The sequence below is a fragment of the Dermacentor variabilis genome, chromosome 2 (assembly GCF_050947875.1).
Source record: "Dermacentor variabilis isolate Ectoservices chromosome 2, ASM5094787v1, whole genome shotgun sequence".
In the NCBI taxonomy this organism is placed as follows: Eukaryota; Metazoa; Arthropoda; class Arachnida; order Ixodida; family Ixodidae; genus Dermacentor; species Dermacentor variabilis.
Genome location: NC_134569.1, coordinates 23543475 through 23564696, shown reverse-complemented (window position 1 = coordinate 23564696; position 21222 = coordinate 23543475). Strand labels below are relative to the sequence as shown.

The 21222-nt window shown below is 45.5% G+C and overlaps 1 protein-coding gene across 2 annotated transcripts in view; it reads left to right on the top strand.

Moving 5' to 3' along the window:
- The window catches only part of LOC142571513 (high affinity cAMP-specific and IBMX-insensitive 3',5'-cyclic phosphodiesterase 8B-like), a 403386-nt gene that overhangs the window by 150229 nt on the left and 231935 nt on the right, over positions 1 to 21222 (top strand). The window lies entirely within an intron of this gene.

The window sequence follows — 21222 nt, the reverse complement described above, 5'->3', positions numbered from 1 at the left end:
ACGGACAGTGTTGCGTGTAAAAACAGTACAACACGAAATACCGAGTTCTCGGCTCTTGCTACAGCGCTGCAGAAAAAAAAAAAAAAATGCCGGAAAGACAAAGCAGCAGCTGAAGAGCTCGAATTGCCGCGAGGCTGTGGGCTACAGTGATCGCAAATAGCCACATCTATTTGCGACGATAGTAGGCTGTTCACGCTTGCTGCGTTCAACAACTGTGGTTGGAGACAAGAAGGAAGTGAAGTGAAACTGCCACTCGCATTTTGCGTTTTTTTTTTGTTTACACGCCTTTCTTCCTTGAATTCGCCCTGCGAACAGATGTTATGTGGGGTAAGTGTACACACTTTTTTAACGATGGTTTACCTTTAGACACAGGCACCAGTGGCAGCAAACTTGTAACCACGGATTGACAAGGAAGAGATTGTTTTTAGATGGCAGTGATTCTTCGGCGACTTTGCTGTTGACGATTTGGTCTGAATAAGCTTGTTCGGAGCGAGTACCCCTCTTCCACAAGAAGGCGGAGCTGGTACTGTGACAATTTGTTTTGTTAATATTTTTTTTTGCAACCTTGCACAGATAAAATCTTTCAGCACTATTGAACTTTTTGCGAAATGATTTCTTTTTCGTAATATTTCACGTGAAATTCGGAAAATCGTACAACAAGCCCAAATTCATTAGCTTTGCGAAAAATTTGGGAGGCTTGGCAAGTAAGGAAAACTAATGGTGATGTCGAACAAAATTTCTTGGAATGTCTTAGTCTCGCTCTCTCCAATCTTTGGCTGAGGCGCTTCGACGTCGTTACGTACGTTCGAGCAGCCTACAAGTTTTTCCTCGAGACACAAAACATTCAGTAGGAAGGTGTCCCGGCCTCTTCACGAATGTCTCAAGGGATGTCATTTGTCACTGGTAACGTTTAGGAGACTCATTTCGGGGCGTTGCCGTTGTGTAATGAGTGAGAGCGGGCTGGCGCGGCGTCGTGTGTTCCATGGCTCGCAGTCTGCCAGCTCGCATCCTGTCGCGCCTCGCTGTGCGCGTTGTATATTTCCCCCGTGCTGCGCTGCGCTTCCGAATAATGGAGCACCGAACATGACTATGACAAACTATTCCACGACAAGCCATTCCGAACGGCAGCGCTCGAGCGGAGTTATTGCCGGCAACTTTCGCAAGGTTAGAGCCCCGCGTGCAGCCCAAAACACCACCTCCTCCTCCTCCTCCTGCTTCTCGTCCTAATAATAATAATAATAATAATAATAATAATAATAATAATAATAATAATAATAATAATAATAATAATAATAATAATAAATAGATAAATAAATCTGACTGGTTTTCTGCGTCCTGACAGTCAGATCCTGATTTTCGCGTACGAAATCTGGCAGTTGTCGCCCAATCGCAAATCACATTTGTACAGATACGTGCACTAATAATTTGCCTCAATGTATTGCTCATGTCCCGAGAGTCGGTCCGCAGTGCCGTGGTCTAGTCTCCATTGTAGCCGACTGAATTCGCGCTCAGGAGAAGGACCCCGGTTCAGCTCAAGCTGACGTCCGTATGCCTTCGAGCGACAGCGACCGTCGCACGCTCGGCTTGTGCTCGCCAACGACGCGTGTTCGCGTACAGAGAACGCCGCTCTCGCACGCGCCGTGATCGCACATGCCGAAGCGCTCGCACGGCCTCAGTTCGTTCGCGAGGCGGCGCGGCGTCCCCGATGCATGTCCGCCCCGTAGTGCCTGGCGCGTGCTCGCGCATACCCGATCACTTTGCGAGCAGCAGCCCCGCAGCACCTGCAGTGAGCAGTGTGCCGAAGCGAGGGGGGACAACGCGTCAACGACGGTTAAGCGTGCTGCTTGCGGGTACCGGGCTGAGGAGAAAAAATATAAGCCGGTTGTTGAACATCAGCAGGCTCGGTAGGTGCTGCCTTTTTGGGTAACGTTCGAACATCCAAACAGGATTAGAGCGAAAATGCTAAACGTGAACGGGTGGAGGTGGCAGTGATCGTTTGGCGCATTTCAGGGGACGGTGTGCTTTCGAAAATGTTCGCTCCGCCTCACCTTGAAGGGATCTAAACAAGCACTTGTGCGATTCTTGCTATTTTTGTTACTCGAACAAAAATAAATGGGTGCATGGGGATTTGTCGCCGTATGGTGGCAACAACTACTACTTTTAAGTTATTTAGGCAATAAAAAAAAAACGCATGGTAAACGAATTAGAAACTTGGCATGCGGACTCGGGCCGACTGCTCTTGTCGTTAAAGGAAAACAAAACATGTGACGTACGAAAAAAAAAAAACAATGATCGGATTAATGTTAGGTCTCAATGCTATAACGTGGAAGTCGCCGATTAACGTTCATCACTTGGGGTTATTTATTGTTTAGAGAACGTGCTACTCACTAGCTTACGTTTACATTCCTCTCCCATCAGAATTTGGCCGCCGCATCTGGGATTCGAATCCGCGACCTGAGCAGCAGAATGCCATAGCTATACTTCATCAACCACCGTGGCGGCTACACGTGGAACAAGTTAAGAATGTTCGAAACGCTGATACCGAAATCAAGTATCCGCGTAAGTCGGGACACCGCGTGTCCTCATGCAGCGCGTTGGTATGTGTATGCTTCTAAAGCTCAAAACGCACTTAATATAGGTGTACATGACAGCGCAACTTTCAGTATATAGGTAAACTTACCAAAAAAAAGTAATTTCCTTGTCCGACAGAGACAATGCTATAATACTGACGCGTGGGCTGGTTCTAGTCTACAATTAAACACGCGTCTAAATTTGATATATATATATATATATATATATATATATATATATATATATATATATATATATATATATATATATAAGCAATTGCTACAATGAACAGAGAGATGACCATTCTTATTTTTGTCGGTGTTCTAACAATGCTCCCTTAGCATCTCGCGAAGGCCCCTCCTTGCCTCGCAGGCGCGTATTTTTTGCCGCAAGACAGTGGAATTTGATAAAACACAGGTTGCTTCCGCTGAACATAATTTCCAATCTGCTTCTTTATCCCGAAGGCTTCTCTTTACGAGAATTGTTCATCTTTTTTATATATTTATTTGCAGTACCCTCAAAGACCCCAGAGGGGTATTACATAAGAGAGGGACAGATTGTTGCCCACTCTCGCACGAAATTGTGCTCGAAACGAATACCGCTGTAACAAACGAAGAGGCCCACTGGATTTATGCCCTCCGTCCTATTAAACTGTACAGCATTTTGAAGCACACATCCATTCAGGAATTTTCACACTTGCTGGGACTGTTGCCTTGATTAGTCACGCAAGCCAGTTTGACGACGGGATATTTAATACAACAGCTGCATCGATTCACGAGGCGTCCTCGTGTGCGACCGTCTGGGTGAACGCGGCTCCCGCTTGTGTTTACCGACGCTGCGCGATGCCTTTGACACGAAGTACAGACGAGAAGGCGTCGGGATCCTTTTGCCGTCGCCCGCGATAACAGAAGATCGTGTGGCACGCGCTAATCGATACGTGCGGAAGCGCAATCACTGGGCTCTGCATCTCTCGCTTTTCGCGCACGTTCTGCGCGGCCGCCGCCTGCATGGCCGTGCGGGCGTTCGTCAGCCGAACCGACCGGAGCTCATTTCGCGGTCAGAAAACGTCGCCTCCCGCGTGAAATTGCGCTCCCTGTACTCGCAGCGGCCTTCTTCTATTCCGCTGTTTCCTTCTCGTCGCCCCAACCAATCAGTGTTCCCGGCTGAGCGTACGAACGGGACCCCCTATAATTTGGTTCGAAGAAGCTATCTTTCTCTATGTGTGCGTACGTTGCCGTGGCGGAAGCAGCCGCAGCGTACGAAACTACAAAAGACTGGCCCCAACCGCGTCGCTCGTGGCATGACGTGCCTGGAATCGCTGCGCGAACAGCAGTGGAGCGAGCAGCGAGGGCGCTCTTGAAAGGACGCTGTAGGCAAGAGACTAATAAAACCGCCAGCTGCGGCGAGCGATGTCGTTAACCTCAGTTCAGCGATCTCTTGGCCAGTCGTTGGCGCCTGTGTTAATTTCCAGCTCTTTCGATTTACTATGAATCTTTGTGGAGAAATAGCGGTCAATCTGCTGGCGAAAGCCGCTATGTTAGCGCATTTTCCCATCATCATCCCGCGAGGATTATGCCTGTGTTATATATGTGACAGCTCCTCTGAACTAAGTCGTCAGCGGGCACTGACAAATGACAGCGCGCAAAAACGTGCCGTATTCACAAATACACAAGCGTGGCAGTTTGGGCGAGTTGGTATGTCATGACTGTTTTCGGCTTATAGCGCAGCTCAGAATGAGCAAAAAAGGAAGGAGGTAGGGGTAATCAAAGGGAACGGAAAACAGAGTAGCGCTAACTCTGTTTTCCGTTCCCTTTGATTACCCCTACCTCCTTCCTTTCTTACTCTTTCTGAGCTGCGCTATAAGCCTAAAATCACAAATACACGCACAATGTCCTGCACAATTACAAAATGCAGTGCCCCGCTTTGTATGGCTGTTGCGATTTCCTTACAAACTTGTACTTTGAGTTTCAATTGACTGCGTATCAAGTTGATTTTGCATCTGTAGAAAATTAATTTAACGTAAATGACCAGCGATTACCGTCGGTTGAGATTGAATTTACTGCAGAAAGCGTGAAGTGACTCAGATTGGATACGAATTTAATAGACTAAAGTTAAAAAAAGCGTCAGTTTAGCCACACTCGATACACATTTAATTGAGAAATTGAGAAAACACTCTCAAAATGTGAAAATCGAAAGGCATTTGATTCGCTATTCACTAGTGACAAAAAAGGTTCTATATTAACTGGATCATGTGCTGTTGAGTTGCCTATCATATTACTGTAAGAACACGAGCATGTTGTCGAGTTTTATTGTTTATTTGCGTAGAATAGAAATGCCCCCACTGGCACTAGACTGTAGGTCTAAACGTCATGGCTGTATAAGTCGGTTGAAAACTACAATGTTTAGTAGGGCGAGCAGTGATAGTATGTGAATGTGTTGTATGTATCTGTTCTGTGTAAGGGTTGCTTTGCTGTTTGTATAAGCTGTGTTTGTATGTAAAAGTGTTATTCTGACCCGGCGCCATTGTGACTTGAGACCGGCTCGTAATGTGAATGCGAAAAAAAAAAAATTCTGAAATGCTTCCAAGCTTCTTTCTTCTCGTGCGTTTTAGTGACATTAGGAAGATTACGCGAATTTAATGTCGGACATACGAGACATCGTCTTTCTCTCTAAACACAGCAAGTGTCAAATATGTACTAACACGCCCAATTATCCACATTAATCAAGTGTCACTCTTTCTTTAAATTAAGTGTTGCCGACAAGCTTCTTTTGACTGACTCAACAGGCGTTCAATTGACGTACAATAAGAGATTTTCTAATTAAAACGTGGTGGCTAATCTGTTTATGAAACTCGGTAAGCAAATGCCTTGAAAGTTCAATTTGTACACAATACAGTCTTTCGAGAAAAATAAATAGAAGTGGAATAAATACTTTGCATGAATTTTTGTGAGAATTATCTGTTAACAATACGTCGTTGGACGAGTTTGTTTAATCAACATAAGAGCTTACAGAGCGACAAGAAAGAAAAACTCCATGGCAACGGAACGTTATGATCATCCGCATCGGTTAAAACGACCACCAGCGCTAAAGCACAACAGATAGCCGTAGCCATCGCCATGGCAGACCCCACATTTACCCACGTCTTCATGGACTCGCGTGCCGCAATTCGGGCCTACTAATGCCCCGCTCCCCGCTCACATGCACAGGGAAAGACATTCACCCGCAAAAAGCTAACCTCAATGCAACGGCCCACGACCGTGCGCGAGAACTTGCCCGCCGCGACGGTCCCACGGCCTCCGAGGAACTGGACATTCAGTTTACCAAGAAATCACCTCACGCTATCGAAAAGGCAGAACCAAATACTCGCTCCCGCACGCCAAACTCGAACGCGCGCAGGCGGCCGCGTTTCGAATGTTACAAACGGACTCGTATCCGTCACGAGGCCTACTAAGTCACTACAACTCAGACATTCCGGCAAATTACCCAGACTGCCCAGGACGTTATTGCTTACTCTCGCACATGCTATGGCACTGTACCGCGTTACCAAAGGGCCCTCTCTCCAGTGAGCCCAAATGGGAAGAAGCCTTCAAAAGACCGGACCTCAAACTCCAACTCAAGGCCGTTCAGAGGGCCCAAGAACTGGTGGAATGTTACCACGTGCCCGTCCCGACTCGGGCGTCGCTTACAGTTTCGGCCGGAGGAGTTCCCCGCGTGGGATCTCCAACGGCTTGAATCTCCTCAGGACCTCAATAATATTCTTGACTGACTGACCGACAAGACAGCACAGGCGTCTGCGCTGGGGTCTGCATTGTCTGTGTCTTTTTTTGTGCTCTTTCAAATTGATAACTGTTAGCGGTCCTTCGCAAGATGAGGACTTTGGTGGTGGTCTTCCTGGATGTCACAAGAAAAAAAAAAGTCCAAGGACGCATAAACACTTCTTATGAGTTGTGAATGCGAGAACGTTAATGCCCAATTAAACGCCGCTGAGTGGTCTTTTGAGTTATGAACTTTTCGCAGGCAAGCGAGTCCGTTGAGACGCTTGTCCGACGCGTCTTGGCGCGTTTTGATTTTACCGAGGCGCACTTAGCACGCAGGTGATCAGCTTGCGCGGACGTGCGAGGGTGACGTGGCGTCGCGGCGATGCCCTCTTCTCTCACGCAATACCTGGCACTGCGTACAAACGCGGTCTTTTCAGCTCGATGGTCCATCAGATCATTATCATCATCAGCATCAGCAGCAGCAGGAGCAGCCGCCTGGTTATGCCCACTGCAGGGCAAAGGACTCTCCCATACTTCTCCAACTACCCCGGTCATGTACTAATTGTGGCCACGTTGTCCCTGCAAACTTCTTAATCTCATCCGCCTACCTAACTTTCTGCCGCCCCCTGCTACGCTTCACTTCCCTTGGAATCCAGTCCGTAACCCTTAATGACCACCGGTTATCTTCCCTCCTCATTACACGTCCTGCCCATGTCCATTTATTTTTCTTCATTTCAACTAAGATGTCATGAACTCTTGTTTGTTCGCTCACCCAATTTGCTATTTTCTTATCCCTTAACGCTACACACATTATTCTTCTTTCCATAGCTCGTTGCGTCGTCCTGAATTTAAATAGAACCCTTTTCGTAAGCCTCCAGGTTTCTGCCCAGCAAGTGAGTACTGGTAAGATACAGCTGTTATACACTTTTCTCTTGAGGGATAATGGCAACCTGCTGTTCATGATCTGAGAATGCCTGCCAAACGCACCCCAGCCCATTCTTATTCTTCTGATTATTTTAGTCTCATGATCCGGATCCGCGGTCACTACCTGCCCTAAGTAGATGTATTCCCTCACCACTTCCAGTGCCTCGCTACCTATCGTAGACTGCTGTTCTCTTCGGAGACTATTAAACATTACTTTAGTTTTCTGCTGATTAATTTTTAGACCCACCCTTCTGCTTTGCCTCTCCAGGTCAGTGAGCATGCATTGCAATCGGTCCCCTGAGTTACTAAGCTAGGCAATGTCATCAGCTAATGATAATGGCTTGCTAATATCATGGCTGATGATATTGCCCATCAGATGCTTTCGCATAAAAAATATTTCGGCAGGTGTTACACTCTTGTAACACAAGAAAGCGAAAGCCTGCTGCACATTTGGTAATACATGAAGTTATAAAATCGGGGTTGTCGTCGCTCGGCTTCTGCCGCTCGTCGTACCTGTCGTTGTTCCGCTTCTCGCTTCTGCAGCTCGGGATCCGCCTGTCTTCGTCATCGTGCTCGTGCAGACGCAGCGGCACGCTCTTCTTCCGCGGTGGCGCACTTGGGCGGCGATCCTTACAAGCTGCAAGAGAGTGCATGCTCCTCCATCGGCCCGCCGCCGACAACCGCCGCTCCGACTGTGACGTCAATGCGCAAAGCGCGCGCGCCCGCCTTTGTGCGCAACACCTGGCGCGACAACAATTAGCTAAACTAAAAATTCGGCAGACATTCAAGACTGCTTACGTGTGGGAACGCGAAAGCATTATGCCATTTGTGGACCTCGGAACCTCATCAACGCGCCATTTTGTACACTCATGACGTGGCGCCGCTTCTTCCTCACCGCCACGTGCGCCGCCCAGAGACGCACGCACCAGGCCACACCTTTAGTCGGCGAGATGGCTGCGACGTGACGTGTGTAATTATGCACGCACTAGGGAAGCCTTTAGTAAGGCAGAACCGACTAGCTGCCGTGGCTTCAAGGTAGCGCGCTCGTCTCGCACCCCGGACGCCCGGGTTCGATTCCCAACCAGGCCGAAATGTACCAAATTTTGTTCTTCAAAGTCACTAATTTGCTTTGTTTTCAAGGACCTCCCTGAGAAAGGTGACGTCAATCCGAACATACCGACGAGCTGTTCGACGAGGAGCCTGACGCCAGTTCTTCGCCGAGTATACAATTGTCGCATACGTGCAGTACCTGTGTAGAAGGCCGCCGTAGAGGGTTGAATGAGCATATTTCTAAGCTCCCGTTATAGCCTGCGTGCGCTGCCTTCCTTGGAAACGCCCGTTTCACCATTGTGATACTCCGCTTCCTGAGGACCCGAGAAAAATGACGGCTTCAGCCAATTTTACTACCTTTCGTGGGGGCACACATTTTGTGCTCGGGAGGTAAAAGGGAGTGTCAGCTGCGAAAACGCCCATATGGGCTAATTTGTGTTTACAGTGTAAGCCTATCTACTTAAAAACAAACAAGCAAACATACCATACATACGTTCATGTTGCTTCAGTGCATTTGATGCTGGGTCCACTAAGTGCCAACAGAGTGCTTTGCTACAGAACCACTACATCCGCATCACTGCAGTCCTTAAGTATGAAAGCTGCACCTGTTCAGCACAGATGCGTTTATATCGCCGGCAAGCCGTGCCCGTGAGACATCACGGTTACAGTGACGTCGCGTCACACCGCCTCATCCTCGTGCTACATCCGTTACAAAATTTCTATGCGCGTAAAATGAGACTGTTGTATGTCACTCTTTGAGCAGTCACTGGGGATGACAACATGAAAAGTGCTATCGAGGCAGAAGCAGGGCGCAAATAAAGAAGGGGGAAAAGCTGTACCAATTTGCCAGCTACCGAGTAAATTGGCTATAGAGTTGCGAACTTGGTTCGCTGAGATCGTGTCTACACTTCCTCACCAACAAACTTTATATTAATGATACGACCTTTTATGTTTTACTGTTCCTCCTCCTCGTGTTCTAATCATTTGGCCCTTCATTCAGTCACTTCTATCATAGGCTCATGACACTATCAAGACAGCAAAAAACTGCAAAAGCATTGAAACTTCAACTCGTTTCCACACTCGGGTATACGCTTGAAAGAGGGTGTAAAGTGGCTCATCGTGCCTAAAATATCCAAATTCTCCAATGCTGCGTTTTACGATCTGACGGAGTGTGGCGGATGCATGTTGGCGTCTTGCTGGCGCATCGTATAACTGCTCGTAAACGGAGACATCGAAGGGACGGCAACGCACACCACGCGTCTCTTGGGCGATGAAAAATTACGTGCTGCAGCGTCGAAAACATTGCCTTCCCCGGCTGCACGAGTAGAACGGGTTCTTTTCGTTTAATTTGTTCGTTCGCTTAGTTATCGTGACCGACAAGGCACGCGCCTTAGGAAGCCTTTGTTATTCATGACGAAGGGAAGATGCGAGATTGGAGCTGGAAGTGAGAGAAATAAAGCTGCATGCCAGTTTCAGTATTGTAACGCTTGCGCTAGCAGTTATTTGCGTTCAACTTGAGCTTTTTTTGTCTTCTCATTCTCTCTCTCTCTCTCTACCGCTATATATATATATATATATATATATATATATATATATATATATATATATATATATATATATATATTTACCCTATTATATGTCCACTGCAGGACGAAGGCCTCTCCATGCGATCTCCAATTACCCCTGTCCTGCGCCAAGCGATTCCAGCTAGCGCCCGCGAATTTCCTAATTTCATCGCCCCACCTAGTATTCTGCAGTGCTCGACTGCGCCTCCCTTCTCTTGTCACCCATTCTGCAACCTTAATGGTCCACCGGTTATCTAACCTGCGCATTACATGACCTGCCCAGCTTAATTTTTTTCTCTTAATGTCAATTAGAATATCGGCTATACCCGTTTGCTCTCTGATCCAAACCACTCTCTTTCTGTCTCTTAACGTTAAGCCTAGCATTCTTCGTTCCATCGCTCTGTGCGCGGTCCTTAACTTGTTCTCAAGCTTCTTTGTCAGTCTCCAAGTTTGTCAAGTCTCCAGGTATGTCAGCGCCGGTAAAATGTACTGATTATACACCTTCCTTTTCAATGATAATGGTAAGCTTCCAGTCAGGAGCTGAAAATGTCTGGCGTATGCGCTCCAACCCATTTTTATTCTTCCGTGAATGTCCTTCTCATGATCAGGGTTCGCTCTTGAGTAATTCACCTATATAAACGTACTCATTCGCAGACTCTAGAGGCTAACTGGCGATCATGAACTCTTGTTCCCTTGCACGTCTATTCGTGATTATCTTTGTCTTCTGCCCATTAATCTTCAACTCCACTCTTACACTTTTTCTGTTAATGTCCTCAATCATTTGTTGTAACACGTCTCCAGTGTTGCTAAGCAGGACAATGTCATCCGCAGACCGAAGGTTGTTGTGACATTGGTCGTGGATCCTCACTTCTAAGCCTTTACACTTTAATAGCTTGAATACTTCTTCCAAGCATGCAGTGAATAGTACTGTAAAGATTCTGTCTCTTTGTCTGACCCCTTTATTTATAGGTATCTTCCTACTTTTCTTGGAGAAATAAGGTAACTGTGGAATCTCTGTCGGTATCTTTCAAGATATTTACGTAAGCGGCCTGAACACCTTGATCACGTAATGCCTCTATGACTGCTGGTATATCTACTGAATCAAATGCCTTTTCGTAATATACAAATGCTATATAGAGAGGCTGATTGCGCCCTGCGGATTTATCGATTACCTGATTAATGACATGGATGTGATCCTTTGTAGAGTATCCCTTCCTGAAGCCAGCCTGTTCCCTTGGCTGACTAAAGCCCAGTGTTGCCCTTATTCTATTGAAAATTATCTTGTTGAATATTTTATATGATACTGGGAGTAAGCTAAAGTGCCTATAATTTTTGAATTCTTTAATGTCTCACTTTTCGTGGATTAGTATAATCTGTGCATTCTTCCAGTTTTCTGGAACCGTTGAAGTCGATAGACACTTCGTATAGAGAGCCGCCAGTTTTTCAAGCATTATGGCTCCTCCATCTTTGATTAAATCGACTGTTATTCCATCTTCCTCGCTTCGTGTCTTGCAAGGCCCTTCCAATCTCATCGCTAGTTATAAAAAGAGTATCTGCAACCTGTTCATTACTGCTTCGAATGGAGGTATCGTGGCACCTCTATAGATATTGTACAGGTCAGTATAGAATTCTTCCACTGCTTTTACTATACCTTCCAGATTGCTGATAATATTACCCTGCTTATCTTTCAGTGCATAAATCTTCGTTTGTCCTGTGCCAAGTTTCCTCCTCACTGATATCATGCTGCGTCCATTGTCTACGGCTTTCTCAGGCTTTCTCACGTTATAATTTCGAATATCCCTTATTTTCGCCTTATTTATCAGTTTTGACAGTTCCGCGAATTGTGCCTTATCTCTTGAGTTGGGCACTTTCATTCTTTGTCGTTTCATTACCAGGTCATTTGTTACTTGGGAGGGCTTGCCTACTGCTTGCCTTGGTGCCTTGCTTCCCACTTCAATTGCTGCCTCTGAAGGCGGCTTAGTTACGGTTTCATTCATTACCTCTATGTCAGCTTCATATCTCTGTTCTAAGGATGCATATTTGTTCGTAAGTACCAGCATGAATTGGTCTACTTTTACACCCTTACTGCGCTAGGTTGACCTGTTTCTTCTTGAACAATTTTACTCTTTCTCTCTTCAAGTTCAGGTGAATTCTAGACTTTCCTAACGTATGATCACTGCACCCCCCCCCCCCCCTTTTTACCCCACCTAACACTCCTACATCCTGTACTATGCTGGGATTGGCAGAAAATACGAAATCAATTTTATTTCTTGTTTCACCATTAGGGCTTTTCCAAGTCCGCTTTCTATTGCTACGCTCCCTGAAAAAGGTGTTCATTATTCGAAGCTTATTCCTTTCTGCGAATTCTATCAGTATCTTTCCTCTAGCGTTCCTAGAATCGACGCCGTAGTTGCCAATTGCTTCTTCACCAGCCTGCTTTTTCCCCAATTTTGCATTGAAGTCGCGCCCATTACTGCAGTATACTGAGTTTGCACTTTTCTCATCGCTAATTCAGCATCTTCATAAAACTGATCTACTTCATCATCATCGTGACTGTATGTGGGAGCGTAGGCTTGCACTACTTTTAATCTATATCTGTTATTCAGTTTGATTACGACTACTGCTACCCTCTCATTGATGCTGTAGAATTCGTCAATGTGGCCCTCTATGTGTCCTTATGGATTAAGAATCCTACCCAGTATTGCTTTTTATCTGGTGAGTTCGGCTGTTAAAGGTTGCCAGAGTCAATTTCCATTGGCGGCCTGTCCGGACCCAAATATTTTGAGCACCCTCTGCTGCGTTGCATGTCGTACTGCCGCCTTGGTCAGGAGCTCCACAGCTGCTGAGGACTGAGGGCCATTTGTTGATCGAATGAATCATTTGGGAGGTAGTGGCCGAATACTGCACCAGGGAGGCCAATTCCTGTTCTGGTGAGGGAGTGTCTTTTGTTGAAGCTTAGTTGGCCTTCATAATTTGGTTGTACCTGGATTAGTATAGCCCTACTCGCTCTTGGCATCTTTTGCCGGTATCAGGCGTCACTCCAAGCCTGGAGATGTAGTGCACCGGAGGAGGTGAAATTCGAGCTTACCATCCCCATCATTAAAAATATATATATATTTTTTTCATTTGAGGATTCGAACTTCTGACTACGGCAGCCGAGAATCCGACATAGCTCAGCCAGATAATCATTTAGGCGGTGAGGGTACCTTATCGCGGAGAAGTTCAGCCCAGAGGGCTGGACTTCGCGATAACGTAGGATCGATAAGGTAGCCTTCGTGCGATAAGGTAGCCGCAAAGTGCCTCGAGAGGCATTTGCGGGCTTCTTTCACGCTCGGAAAAGCACTTTTGTGTAGCGCGTATTGAGGAACAAAAGCTGTATTGGGAGTTTATCATGTCGTTCTACAATTATCTCATTGACACTTGTATACCATTAAATTGTAATATGCGTGAAGCTGAATAATTGATAGTAATTATCTAATCAGGCGGATTAAAAAAATAATTTGAGTATTTCCAAGCGACTGCAAACAACATTACCTTGGTTCTGTCCAGCTGCGTGGCATTCGCATATCTTAAACTCTGGCTGAAGTTAGCTAAAGTTAGGGCGTTTGTCTTTCTCTACGTGCCCTCGCATCACATGAACGTCATCGCTTACATCTTCGATTACCATAAACACGGTCTTCCAGTGAATGGCTTACGAAATGAATACGTCAGCATATAAACCATCTCCGAGCGCCGTCGAGGGCGTCTTTCTTCAAACCATTACTTAGAGTTTACGCCGTGTAATCATTACTGGTACTTTTTTTTCGTGATTTTTTTGCTCTCATTGGTTTATTCAGATAAATACCTATAGGGTGTCTGGTCGGAGCATTATTCAGCGTCCCGAAGCAGTTGTGTGAACGCAGTACATATAAGGGCGCTCGCTACACAAGCGTGAAATCATAAGCGAGCTCAAGTGATATTGTCATTCACACAAACACAGCGACGAAAGAAGAGCCCACAATGACAGCGCTTTTCAGCACCACACAGTAAGCGCCGTTTCCCTTTTCCCACCGTTCGGCATGTTTGCTGTGGTTTTCTGAAAATGAGCCGACTGTTTTCCTTAAAAGGAAGTTGAAAGGGCTATAAGGAAAGCAGAGCCGCATTTCTGTGTGCTCTGATGTAAAATAAGATGGCGTCGAGCTAAGTTCAGCGAAGAAGACTGAAGATATAGTTTCGCGCCATCTTCTATCGTCAAGCCATCAATGAGTCGGTGGCGCCGAGTACGTCGGGGGTGCTGTATATAGAGCACGCGACACGTCAGGTTGCTAACATTTGACAGCTTACGCTGCGTGAAACGCCCATGGCATCCAATAAGAAACGACTTTGAGAGCTGCTACTAACCGGTGAGAACAAGTGGAGCTCTTCATCTCACTCTTTTGACACCACGCATGGCGCACGCGACAACGACGTTTTGCTCATGCAGTGCGGAACGTGTCGCGCAAGTGGCTTTTCTGTGCCTGATAATCCGTGACCCCAAGCTAACTCTTTTAAAGATTTTTTAACGCGCGTATGTTTCACAAGACTTCTTATTGACCGCGAGCCGAACAGCCTCCTTGGGCTCATTTTTTTTCGGACTGTATATAACTTATACCTAGCTGCCCGTGTTTAGAGCATCCAATGCATCGCCTTGGGCATGAGATTGTTCCTCAGGCTCAGGGTCGTAGCTTCGACGGGACTTCTTGTTAGAACATCTGCGCTTTGTGCACTTGTTGGGGAGACGCGAACAAGCCGGGAGACAATGCTTTCTTGACGCGCCAACATAACGCAGTGTATCGGCCAAGGTGTGATGCTGCAAGAGTATAGTCGTAAGTCCTCGCGCTCTCGCCGCGCGGCGCCGGCATACACTGAAGGTGCCGTGAACTTCCGACAGCCCCGCTCGCGGGAGGCAGTGCGGACACTGACAAGAGGCCAGTGCAGCTGCGCGACACGCATCGTCAATGTGCCCGAGGAGATGAGTGTACGTAGAGACCTGCTGCATCAGTATCGCAACCTTCAAGGAGTCTGCGCTTCTACACATATATGGCGATCAGGCCCGGTACCTTTCAGTCACGGTGTCTCCACATGAAGACGCAACTCACTTTTGAGTCTTCCGACGATGACGACCGGGAGAGAAATCTTGAACTGGTACTGATCGTAACCGTAATCCTGCGCTAACAAAAAACATTGTCACAAGTCACATATGACGCAGAGTAATATAAAAGAAAGGTAATTTACGAGGTGCACTACTAAGTTTGACGAAACGTTTAATGAATTTTTCTAAATCGCGGCTGGTGATTTTTTGTGAATTGCATAAAAAGGACTTGAGCTCAGTAAAAACTGGCACGCCATCTTGCTGCATGAGCTGTAACAGGTCACTGTCCATGACTAATTAATTTCTGTAAGCGTGAGGATTCATCTACAATGAGGGAAATATTCAGTCTGCAGGCCCCAAATATTTTGCTGCAATGTTCGCGCTGTATTTTTTAAAAAAGCATATATCAAATTTAGATGCCCTATGTACACTGAATCATAATTCTTGGCTGAAAGGGTTCAGATAGATAGAAATCTCTTGCTCAATAATTTTAATCTGCAGCAGAACATTAAACAGGATGCAAAGAAATTCGGGAAATGGACACCTATAGAAAACAAATTATTCGAAAGACAAATAATCGTCGTACATATGGCCGACACTAACAAATGAATGAAAATTGGTATGTATTTCCTCATGTGTACACCGGAGAAATTAAACGAATATATATATATATATATATATATATATATATATATATATATATATATATATATATATATATATATATATATATATATATATATATATATATAACGTGTTAAGTTTTCAAGTACATCGGCTTTGTATCCCGTCTATCCTTGTACATAGTCTGTTTCTTTTTAAACTTTGATTGCTTTATATGGGCACGTAAACTTTCTTAAAATTGTTTTTGTTGGTTTGTATATTTTTGTATCTTTTACGATAATTGCCGCTCCTGACTGAACAGTAGCTTTCACCCACAGCCTCCTTCTTCACTGATGTGACGACAAATGTATATTATTATTATTATTATTATTATTATTATTATTATTATTATTATTATTATTATTATTATTATTATTATTATCTGCTACACCAGCTCGCGGTTGGACGATGTCTGCTTATTAAAATGTATTCGCACCTCATGGCTATGACCTTCAGCTAAACACAAGGTTTCGGATTAGGTTGCCGGCTCCGGAGAAAACGTAACGATGAGGCTCAGATGCACGCAAAAGAACAACGAGGGGCCGAAATTAATTTTGAGTTCGTTGCAAACTCCAGCAAGGAAGGCTGTGGGTCACGCGAAGGTTGCAGCGGAGCTCCTTGGCGCTGTCATGGACGGTAGGCCGCACAACCTGGACCTTTTTTGTTCATGCGTTTCGACAACGCCCACGAAGAATTCATGATCCGTGTGAGGGATCTGTCGTGGAAATTACTTGTGGAAATTATTCACACAAAACAACAGCATACGTGTATACAGGGTCGCCGCCGCCGAGCGCTCATATAAGGGACAGCAGCTGAATATTTCAGTAATGGTAGTCTGCGTCCGGCTTCGTATCAGCTTATTCTTTTCTGTTAATTAGGGCATAAATGGAGAACTTATCTAGTGCTCAAAGCCAAAGGAAAATAAACCGGCAGAACCTTTTTTCATACCGCCTCACTCGCATTCTTCTTTTTCTTTTTTAGAAAAATGGTCCTTTCTTTAAAAAAAAGGGGGTGGGGGGGCGTACAGGGAGACTACGTACGCTTGCATACACACACCTACTCGTGTTATCGCGCAAGGCGGTGAGAAACCGGGTGCGCACGCTCCTGATCGAGGCGTACGTGATTTATGCGAGAAAAAAAAAAAAGCATTCGTGTGATTTCGCGTTGTGTTGCACGCGTTTCTTTTCGTCCCTCCAAGCATTTCGCGATGCACGTTTTCTACACAGTGCTCGGAAACGCTTCTTTGCCGAAGGCTTGTCGCGTCGTGGTTTACGCGAATAACGCGTGATTCACATTTTTTTTTCTTCTTAAGAAGCAATTGAATTTTAACTTTGATGTCGCGAAGAATTTGCATTTGTAATACACGCGGGATTAGGTTGATGTCAGCTGCAGTGAGCGAATTTTCATGAATCTTAATGAATGTATATCAGAAAAGCAAACGCGGCAGAGCTAGATCTCACAGAGTATACGTACTATTTCTTGATGTCGATTTGTTTTCAAAATGGACACATACCTAAGACAGGAATTGGTTACACTTTGGCTTGGCTTGGTTTCCTCTGAGTGGCTGATACCCACTATGCGGGATTGGCCGAGAATCGTATGAATGAGGAAAGTCATTAATCAAATCTGTAAAGAAACACTACTATAGATCAAGAGAAACGTAAAGTAAGAGACAGATTTGAGCATTTAGCAAGCAAATCGTCCAGACTAAGTTATACAGGTTGTCCCAGATATGCGAATGCCACGCAGCTGGACTGAACCAAGGTGATATTGTTTCTCGTAACTTGTAGATATTGAAATTATCTTTTCCCATTCCGCCTAATTAGATAATTAGTCTTAATTAGTTAATCAACTTCTAAAGTATTATAATTAGATAAAAGGTGCCAATGTTGCTCAATACGTGCTACATAAGAGGGTTGTTCCGAGTGTGAAAGAAGGCCGCGAATACGCTACATTGCCATGCGACTGTCCGCTAGAGGCACTTGGCGTGTATTCGCGGGCTTCTTTCACTTTCGGAAACAATTTTATGTAGAGCGTATTGAACAACATTAAGCTGTATCGGGAGTTTCTCACGGTGCTCTGCAATTTTGTCATTGACACTTATCATCTAATTTAGTATTTGAGAAGTTGATTAATTAATTAATGCTAATTATATAGTTACGTAGAATGAAAAAAAAAATATCTGAGTATGTCCAAGCAACAGCAAACAACATTACCTTTGTTTCATCCAGCTACGTCGCATTCGCGTATTTTTAAGCTCCGACTAAAGTTAGCTGGAGCATCGTGCATACTTCAGAATGGTTGCACCGACATCCCTATGACAATTGAAAGGAGGCTCCCAAAGACAGAATATCGGGAATGGCAAGATTTAGTTCAACACCGTGCAATGGTCCTCCTAAAATGTTAAGCAGTTTTAGTTCGGCGTCCACAACAGCTCTGTGCACGCAGGAAACCTGCAGAGGCGACAGAGTGCATGCGCAGTACGCAGGAACACACACTGTCTCTTGCGTGCGCCCGCAGCTTTTAAAGAGCTGCGCAGCGTACGCTGAGGGCCTTGAATGACGTTCTCAAGTGTTCTCGCGTGTCCGCGAGAGCGCATTTTTCGATATGGCTCGTGCCGAAGATATGACTCCGGCTTGTGGTTTGACTTCGCGGCGGCTGATATTGGCTGCACAGTTTCAGAAGCTGGCATATGGCCGCGCTGAGTAGCACACTACCGGCTGCTGCGTGTGCAAGTCAGTAAACCCCCTTCTCAACTTTTGCGTCCGGCCAACCATTGCCGTTCCGTGCGCGCGCGCTTCGCTACGTACGTATGACCTCGCGCGCTGCGTACGTGGGTGGTTGCGGACACCCAACCAAAACTATCATTTTTTTCATAGTGATGAAAAATGGCTGCATGATAAGAAGTGGTCTATCGTCTCATCATCACCACAATATGAGCACGAGGGGGAAGTTGTCCGACCAGATTTATGCCGGTTATAGTTTAAGGCAGGCACTGGCAGCGGAACAAGTCTTGAATTTTTCTAGTGCAGCAGAACTTTCAACTCCAAGGGTGTGGTGGTCACTCAAATTTCTTAATTATAGGTTCCAAGAGTTTTGCATAACTGCATTCTTCCTGAAGCTAGCAGCAGTTATGAAAGCTGACGCAGGAAGGATTGAGACAATGGGACCACTAAGGGCCGCTTTCGCCAAGCTGTCTGCTATCTCATTCATAGATAGATAGAACAACTTTATTGAAGAATAAAACGCTCAATGGTTGGAGCCCCTAGACAAGGGCCCACATAACTATTCCCTTGTGGCCAGATACCCGTACCAATCTAATTAGACCTAAGTCAGGTGTTATCAAAGAACGAAATGTACGCGAAGTATGTGAACCACTATTTGCAGTGAGCTGCACAAAGAATCCTTTACAATCACAACTGTCGAGATTGGAATTAGATTTCAGTATGGCCAATATAACCGCCAGGAACTCGGCGAAACATACCGGTAGAAAGCCGCCACTACTTCACTTCCTCCGATACGGTCTACCTCCAGCCTACTCCTCCGGTCGAACCCACTGGGCCCTCTCGGCCGGGCTGCTCTGATTCTGCTGGAACGAACCTCTACCTTTCTCCCTCCTACCCTCTCTTTCTTTTAATCCCAACTCCCCGACCCTGGTGGCGCTGAGCCGTGCTCCCGCATGGGTTGCAGAAGATAGTGCCAGCCTTTCCTCCTTTCCCACAAGAACCACTTCTCTCTTCGGTTTGTGAAGCAGCTGCCTCAACGATAGCATTTATATTTAGCTCCATTAAATTATCTTTTGATATAGCATTTAATGCACTTAAGGCAGATGCTTCGCATTGTTCCGATAGGTGTCATCGAATATAACCTGAAGATTATCTGTCTCACTGACAATAGCTGGGACCCCACATAATCGTATACCTAAGAGACCAGCAAGTGCCTATGCGAAGACCACCTGAGGAGTATGCAACTGGGGCCAGGAAGATTGAAAAAAAAATAATACTGTCTATGAAATAAGAATGATTTGCGATTTTACAGGGGCTTCATACATATTTAAGAATGTTCGGACGGTTATTACCCATATTTTCCTTGCCGCTATCATCATCTTCTTCTTGTGCTGCTAATGATAATGAGTATTAGTAGTAGTAGTAGTAGTAGTAGTAGTAGTAGTAGTTTGTGGCCCATTACCATTTGTAAGTCGTGGACTCCATATTAGTGTCGTAGCTGACTAGAAGAAAGAAATAATTGAACAACGTACATTGAATCCAGAGTTTGACGAAATCCCGTCTTGCCGGGAAGACGCATGCCGAAATAAAGGGCGCACCGACCAAGAACGAAAAAAAATTAGTGGAAAATTAAAAGGCGTCTCTGCTGCCACAAGAGAGCCTTGTTGACAATCACAAATTTGGGTAACTACAAAGTCTTCTCGCCTGCCCTGACTGAATAAAGGCTAATTTCTCTCCCCCTCTCTCAAACATAATCGAAACGTAATCAAAATGGCAAACATATATACGAACTTCACAGCACCGCCACTGTGCACTGTGCGACTCGGCCGTCTGGAGTCGGATAGACGCATTTTTCCACACGCTCGATGAGCGAAGGCCTCGCGTCAGCAAACATGTTTTGTGCACGTTGACACGTGATACCCACGCAGCGCACTTTTGACACGAGCACATAGAGTGTACGGAAAGGCGTGGGCGATGCATTCTGAAACTCCACAACTGAACTGTGGCGTGTGTGCTCGTCGTTTTCTGCATTTTCGCGTTTGCCAGACGAACAATGGGCCTGGAAACGGCTTCGCTACGGCCATTTAAAAGGAGGACACTCCCATCTGCGCATTTCGCGGTGTAAAGCTCTTTAAAAAAAAGATACGTGTTAGCAGGAAACGACGGGACGAACTAAAGCGATGTGTTCACGCTGGCTTTTCACTGGACTGTGTACGGGCAGTTCGAACTACAATCCACCAAGTGAAAACGAAAAAGAAACGACGTGTAACTCTCAAATCCCATTACACCAACAGTCTGTTAATATTAACCATGTGTGAAGAGCGAATTGTTGGCAACATGCCTTAAAAATTAATAATGATTAACAATGCTAAAAAATTTTGCGGGTTCCTCGTCAATGTAAAATGTTTTTTTTTTATACCAGGAGGACGTAGGATTCAATGTTTTGCGTCATCGGCATAGCTATGTTTCTCTCTGAGACGCTTAATCGCACTTTAGTGGGCTTGCATGTCGGCTTTTTAATATATGGCGACCTTTATGTCAGTCAACCTGTACGGCCATGCTTTACATTATGCTGGTCACGCACGCAGTGACGGAAATGTGGATGGCCTGGAGTGTTTTTGCATGTTCGCTCGCTAATGTTTCCAGTGACGTCACGGCGCCGAGCTTGGAGGCCTTGAGCTGTAGAGGAGTCGTTTGCATCGTACTTTTCTGCTTTGGTTATATTTCCATACATATCACCCGACTAAGCGAATGGCCTATTGTGGTGGTAATGCGCGCGAAACAGTGGCTAATAGTGAATAATATCAGTGTCATTTCCGAAAATAAGATGGACTAGAACGGCATTGTTCCAGCTT